This window comes from Hyperoodon ampullatus, assembly GCF_949752795.1.
Source record: "Hyperoodon ampullatus genome assembly, chromosome: 15".
NCBI lineage: Eukaryota > Metazoa > Chordata > Mammalia > Artiodactyla > Ziphiidae > Hyperoodon > Hyperoodon ampullatus.
This window is the reverse complement of record NC_136928.1, coordinates 59354855-59362002: the sequence shown is the minus strand read 5'-3', so window position 1 is coordinate 59362002 and position 7148 is coordinate 59354855.

Here is a 7148-nt window from a genome sequence, read left to right as displayed (position 1 = left end):
TTATATAGTTGGATAAAACTGATAGTTAGTTTTTTCATTTAAAAAATCGTAACATTGTATTAACAGATAAAGTATATCTTCTTCTTGGAATTATAGTCACATCCTTTCCTGTCATTTCAGCCAACAAACCAACATTCATTTGGACAGACCCAACGCCATGTGGATAATTTCAGACAGAATGGAGTTAGGAACTGGCTTCCTTTTCTCCTCTTACTGACTGTAGGGCAACCTTCCCAGTGGCCTAGAGTATTTTGAATATGTCTGTGAACAAATATGCTGTGAATGTAGGAATAACCTTGATGGAACCCATAAGTCCACCAGAGTTGTGGTCTGCATTTCCAGGCCAGAGGCCAGAAATTTACTTGTTGTCATTTACTTTTGTTTATATTGTACTATGTTTATTTTCAGAGTCCTATCTAGAATTTCTAAAATGTTTCATTTTCCTACTTATAAACCCAAAATACTGGAGCTTTTAAAATTCAAAATAAATAGACTTTAATATACTGAATTGGTTTACCATACCCACCTTTACTTTAAGTGTTATTTATCAACATTTAATTGTTGAAATTTTACAGTGAACCTTATTATTATTTAGTATTAGACACATTTTGCAGGATCAAGTATATGAAATTCTTAACACTTTTATTCCCTACTAATTCAAAAGCACTTATAGAGTTCCTGCTTAAATGCAGGGTAATACACTTGCTGCCTTGGGGCAAATCAAAATGAGAGAGCCTGTCTCTGCTTTCCAGAAATTTACAAGGAGGGAAACACCCATGCAGGAATAACTGAGCTCCAAAGCAAACTGGTAGGTACAATACTGAAGAACTAAATAACTGATGTATTAGGGAGAAGTTTTATTCCAAGTGGGAGATGGTAGAACACTATGGTAGCAGCACTGAATTTGGGCTTTGAACATAGCTTTGATACGCAGTTATGAGGAAGGAGTTACAATATGACCCAGCATTTCCACTCTTAAGTTATACCCAAGAGAAATGGAACTGTGTCCAGATAAAACTCATACACCAATATTCATTGCAACATTATTCATACTAGCCAGAAAGTAGAAACCCAAATGTCCATCAGCTGATGAATAGGTGAAAAAAATGTGATATATCCATATAATTGAATATCATTTGGCAATAAAAGGGAAAGGAATTTCCATCCATGCTATACCACAGAAGAAAACATACTAAGTGAAAAAGACCACATACTGTATGATTCCATTTAAACAAAATGTCCAGAATAGGCAAGTCTATGGAGATAGAAAGTAGATTAGTGGTTGCCTAGAGTTGGAGGAAGATGAGGAATGGCTGCTAATGGGTACAGGGTTTCTTTTTGGGGTGATAAAAATGTTTTAAAATTGATTGTGGTGATGGTTGCACAACTCTGAATATACTAAACACCATTGAACTGTATACTTTAAATGGGGTGAATTTTATGGTATGTGAATTATGTCTCAATAAAGCTGTTATTTAAAAAAAGATTGAAGGGAATTTCAGGTAGAAACCGTAGCCGAGAGCCATTGAGCACAAAAGCCTATTGAGGTGACCCTGAGCAGACCTGTGTGGCTGGGGCCTATTCAGGTAATGCTGAACGTGGGATGCAGAACGGGACCCCCCAGAGGAGTGCAGCCCTGCCAACACTTTGACTTGAGCCCAGTGAAACCCATTTCACACTTCAGGCCTCCTGAACTGTAAGAGAATAAATGTGTGTCATTTTCAGTCATCAGTTTTGTGGTCATTGGTTACAGCAGCCCTAGGAAACCAAAACAGGTCTCAATCAAACTGACCCCTCAAGAGCCACACATATTTGAGAGAGATTTGATTTGCCTCAGAGTTTTACCCATTACACGGTTTTTAGTCAGAGTGTAAGCCAATAGTGGGGCCTCTGTACATCTATCAACTGTAGTCCCTGCATCTGTGACCATCCTAAAGACATGTCATGACTGGGATAGCTCACGATCACAGACGTAGAATCACAGACATTAGGGAGTGGATTGACATTTAGATATAAAGAGTAAATATCTAAATGGAGGTGTCTGCTGTGCTTTTGTTTCTGAGCCCTCTCCTCTATGTAATCTCTCCCTGGGCAATCCCTTGGATTCAAAGTTAAGCATCAGGGCTTACTTCCAGATAACATACACATCTCTTCTGTGTATGATTCCAGTTCATCCCTTCTCTCAAGTTCCTCTCCTGCATTTCCTAGAGTCTGCTCTACACGCTCCCCTGAATATATGGCAGGACCTCCAACTTGGCATCTCCAAATGAGATCCAGTGTTTTACCTCCCAAATCTGCTCCCCCTCAGCATGCTGACATGTGAAAAGTGGCCCCACTATTGGCTTAAATTCTAACTAAAAACTGTGTGATAGATAACAGTGTGAGACAAAATATCTCTGAAATATGCATGGCTCTTTGACGGGGTTAATTTGATTGAGATTTGTACCTTCTTTAATGGCATCATACTCCTGGCACTCACCATCCAACCAACCTAGAGGTAATCTCTGATGCTTACATTTCCCTGAATCCTCACATCCAGTTAGTTGCCAGCTCCTCTTGGTCTGTCCCCTCCTATTGTTCAGGCCCTCTTAGACTCTCGGACTTCTGACCTTTCAAATACAGTCTTTTCCTGCTCCAACCCAGTCTAAACACTTTCAAAGTATAGGTTGGATCACACTCCTGCCTTAAAAACAAACCTCTGTGTCACCTTTGGACGTTGCTGGGATGCCACTTCATTCTAAAAATAAATATTTATCCCATCTGTCCCATTCAACTTTAGGGAAAGTTCTTCATAGAAGAATCACAGATGATAAATGTGAGAGGTTTGATAGAATCCGAAAATCACTATTTTGCAACCCCTAATGAAATAATGGATCCAGGCAATAATCATCAATGGCTGCTAACACCATTAGGTGAAAGATTGACAAAGAAGATTGATCGTAGTAGATGACACCACCACAAGCCACCGACCAAACTTAAAATCACCGAAGGCAGAACAACCAGACATCATGCTCCTCCTGGAGTGAAGCAAAAGAAGGTATATAGTATCACCTAGGGAGTATTCTCAGAAAAAAATTTCAGAACAGAATCAAATCAAGTTTCTAGATCTAACTAGACACCATGGGGATACCATCAGCCAAATCCTAAGTGAAGGAAATTCTGTAGGATATATGACATATTCCTTCCTCAAATAAATGGCAAGAGGAAAGAAATTAAAAACGAGGTGAATGTTATAGAGTAAAAGAGACATACCAATTAAATGAAATGTTGGATCCTGATTTAAACAATCTACAGAAAGACATTTTTGAGATAGGAAAACTCAATACAGGCTGATTATTACATGATAGTTAAGAAAATCTTACTAATTTTGTTGAGTGACAATGATATCGTGGTTTGGTTAAAATTAAAAAGATCTAATCTGTTAGAAATACATCTTTAAGTATTTACAAGTGAAATGATACAATGCCTGAAATTTAAAATCCTCCAGCAAAAGACATTTTTTAAAAGGAAGGGGTAAATGAAACAGGAAAGACAGAATATTGATAGCTGTTGAAGCTGGATAATGAGTACATAGAATTTCATTATTCTAATCTCCGTTTTTGTGTATGTTTTAACATAAAAACGTATTAAAAATATGAATAATATTGAAATTATTCCATATTCATAATGAAAAAGTTAGCATGCCAAGAACCTCAAGCTATGCTGAACACTCAAGTGGGAAATAGATGCTATGAGTGTCTCTCTCAGGTAGGTACACTGGATTATGGAGTCTGGGAAAAGCTTGCTTTTAGACTTCTAAACATTTCATACATAGGTGTGCATGTATGTATGTATGTGTGTATACACGTGTATGTACACGCAAGTCTGACTTCATAGACACGCAACCTGTGTGGTTGCGTAAGGCCCCATGTTAATTTTTGAACAAGGGCCTCACGTTTTCATTTTGCATTGGGTCCCACAAATTATATAGCTGGCCATACACACAAACACACACACTTATATATGTATATGTGTATTTATACTAAATATACCTAACACAAATAACATACATGCTCTGAGTAAGTTACATATATATGTACTTATGTTAAATACGTTCACATTTAATAAAAAATACATGTGTGGTTAGTAATAAAAATTTCCTATAAGTTCTTTTTCTAGGGAAGCAGCTAGGTCACAATAGCTCTTCAAAATCTCTGCATGGGGCTTCCCTGGTGGCGCAGTGGTTGAGAATCTGCCTGCCGATGCAGGGGACACAGGTTTGTGCCCCGGTCCAGGAGGATCCCACATGCTGTGGAGCGGCTGGGCTCGTGAGCCATGGCCGCTGAGCCTGCGCGTCCGGAGCCTGTGCTCTGCAACATGAGAGGCCACTACAGTGAGAGGCCCGCGTACCGCAAAAAAAAAAAAAAAAAAAAAAAACCTCTGCATGTATGTATGTTTTAATTAGCAAATAAGGTCCCTGGCCTTTGCCCCTCTCCTCCTCTGATAAGAGGGTACTTTTTTTTTTTTTAACTTATTTAATTTTGGCCGCGTTGGGTCTTTGTTGCTGTGTGCAAGCTTTCTCTAGTTGCAGCGAGCAGGGGATACTCTTCATAGCGGTGTGTGGGCTTCTCATTGTGGTGGCTTCTCTTGTTGAGGAGCTTGGGCTCTAGGTGCGTGGGCTTCAGTAGTTATGGCACGCGGGCTCGGTAGTTGTGGCTCACAGGCTCTAAAGCACAGGCTCAGTAGTTGTGGTGCATGGGCTTACTTGCTCCACAGCATGTGGGATCTTCCCGGACCAGGGCTTGAACCCGTGTCCCCTGCATTGGCAGGCGGATTCTTAACCACTGCGCCACCAGGGAAGCCTGAGGATACTTTTTATTTACTATAGTTTTGAGGCTGAGAAAATATATACTCAAATAAATAAAAGCAGCAAGGGATGCTTTATTTACTTCATAGTAGTAGAAATATTAAAGTGAGAGAAGGATATATAAAAGTATTCAATCACTATGTTGTACACTTGAAACTAATATAATATTGCAAATCAACTATACTTAAATTTAAAAAATGGAAGAAGGTAAAAATAAGGCCACATTCACACTAATTTGTCACATTCATTGGTTTTTCTTTTGAGTTTAGCCTTATTCATCAAATCCAGATAATATTAGTTTCTTAAAAAAGATTTCTCTCCACCCAGAAAAATTTCAAACCTACAGAAAAGCTCCAAGAATAATACAAGAAACACTTCTATATTGTCCACCTAGATTTATCAATTTTTCAATTGTTAACATTTTGCCACATTTCCTCTCTCTCTTTCTATATATATATGTACTATATATATTATCTTTCTGTATATATATGTATTATCATTGATTTTTGCTGAACATTTGGAAGTTGCATATGTCATGCCACTTCACCCCTAAGTATTTCTGCATGCATTGCCTAGGAATAAGACATTTTCTGGCATGACCATAATATCATTATCACACCTAAGAAAATTATCAATTATTCTATAACATCATTTAATATGCAGTCTATATTCACATGTTTTTAACTACCTGAAAAATGTCTTTTATAGCTATTTTCTGGGTTTTTCTTTCTTTCTTTTATTAATATCCAGTATACAATCAAGATTCAAGCATTGCATTTGGTCATTGCATTTGGTCATTATATGTCTCTAGTCTCTTTGTGTTTAGAAGAATTCCCCTACTTTTTTTTTTTTTCATGATACTGACTTTTTGAGAAATCCAAGTTAATTACCTTATCGAATGACTTCTTTCAGGATTTATCTAATCATTTGCTCATGATTAAATTCCAGTTAAACACTTTGGGCAAGAAAACTAAATAGGTGATAGTGTATAATTCTTATATCACATCAGGAGGGTCATGATGTTAGGTTCTTCCACTTTCGGTGATGCTAAATTTAATTACTTTATTATTGTGGTGATAAGATCTTTCCATTTTAAAGATACATTTTCCCCTTTGTAATATCATCTGTCAGACTATATTTAAATCCTTTTGAGGCTCCTGTTTCCCAATGCCTTTTCAACCAATAATTTTAGTATCCATTGATGACCCTTGCCTTAATCAAATACTGCATGGGAGTTGAAGACCATATTAAATGCTTTTAGTAACACTTTTTAGAAATTGCTATAAGCCTTCACAAAAATATTATCTATTACTATGATTTTTCTGCTAAGCCTAAATTTGGCACGACAATTCTAGAACGGCAGTTGGATGCTATAAAGCTTAAAGTAACCCTCAGGTTCTTCCAAGATACAGCTCATATTATTTTATGGCATTCCCTACAGCAATTCAGGGAAACAAACTAGTATACCCAATGTTCCTCAAATCTATCTTTTCCAGAACGCATGCCATGTCCCTTGCCCACACTGCCCAAATGTTCTCCCCTCTATTCATCTAAATCCTTCACATACTTGGAAGTCTCACTGGAGTGTCACTTCTAAGCCCTGTGCCATGGTTCCTCAGCACAGAGTGATCTCACCCCTCCAGACTGATTGTTTTCTATGCTCAGCTACTGTCTTACAGCATAGTTATCATCTCTTTAAAGTGTCTGTTATAATAGGTACAAAATGTATTTAAGAGAAATAGAATAATTATGCAGTAGACACTAGTGGACTCAACAGCCAGTGTAAGAAAAGAAAGTTAACTGTTACTTCGGAAGTCCATTTCTCCAATCACATCACTCCCGTCCCTCCTCAGAGACAATCACTATCAGAATCTAATAATAGTTCTCAATCCTTTCCTTCCCTTTATTGTTTTACCACATTTGCTTGAACACCTAAGCACACATTTCACTTAGCATGTTCTTGAACTTTATACAGTATTTTCTGAAATCTGCTTTGTTTGCTTAATATTATGTTCCTGAGAGATGTGGCACGTTAGTGCATTTAGCTGTAATTCCTTCATTTTCACTATAAAACACTATATAGTATTCCAGTGTGTGAATACAATTTATGTATCCATTCTTCTTCTGGTGCACATTAGCACTGTTTCCTGTTCCTTTGACTATAATAAACGGCATTTCTATGAACATTCCTGTGCACATGTATGTAGCAATGGAATTGATGGCTTTTCAGGAATGGCAATATACATTTAACTTTGCTAGATGATACCAAATTGCTTTCCAAAGTGATTATACTTATCTTTTC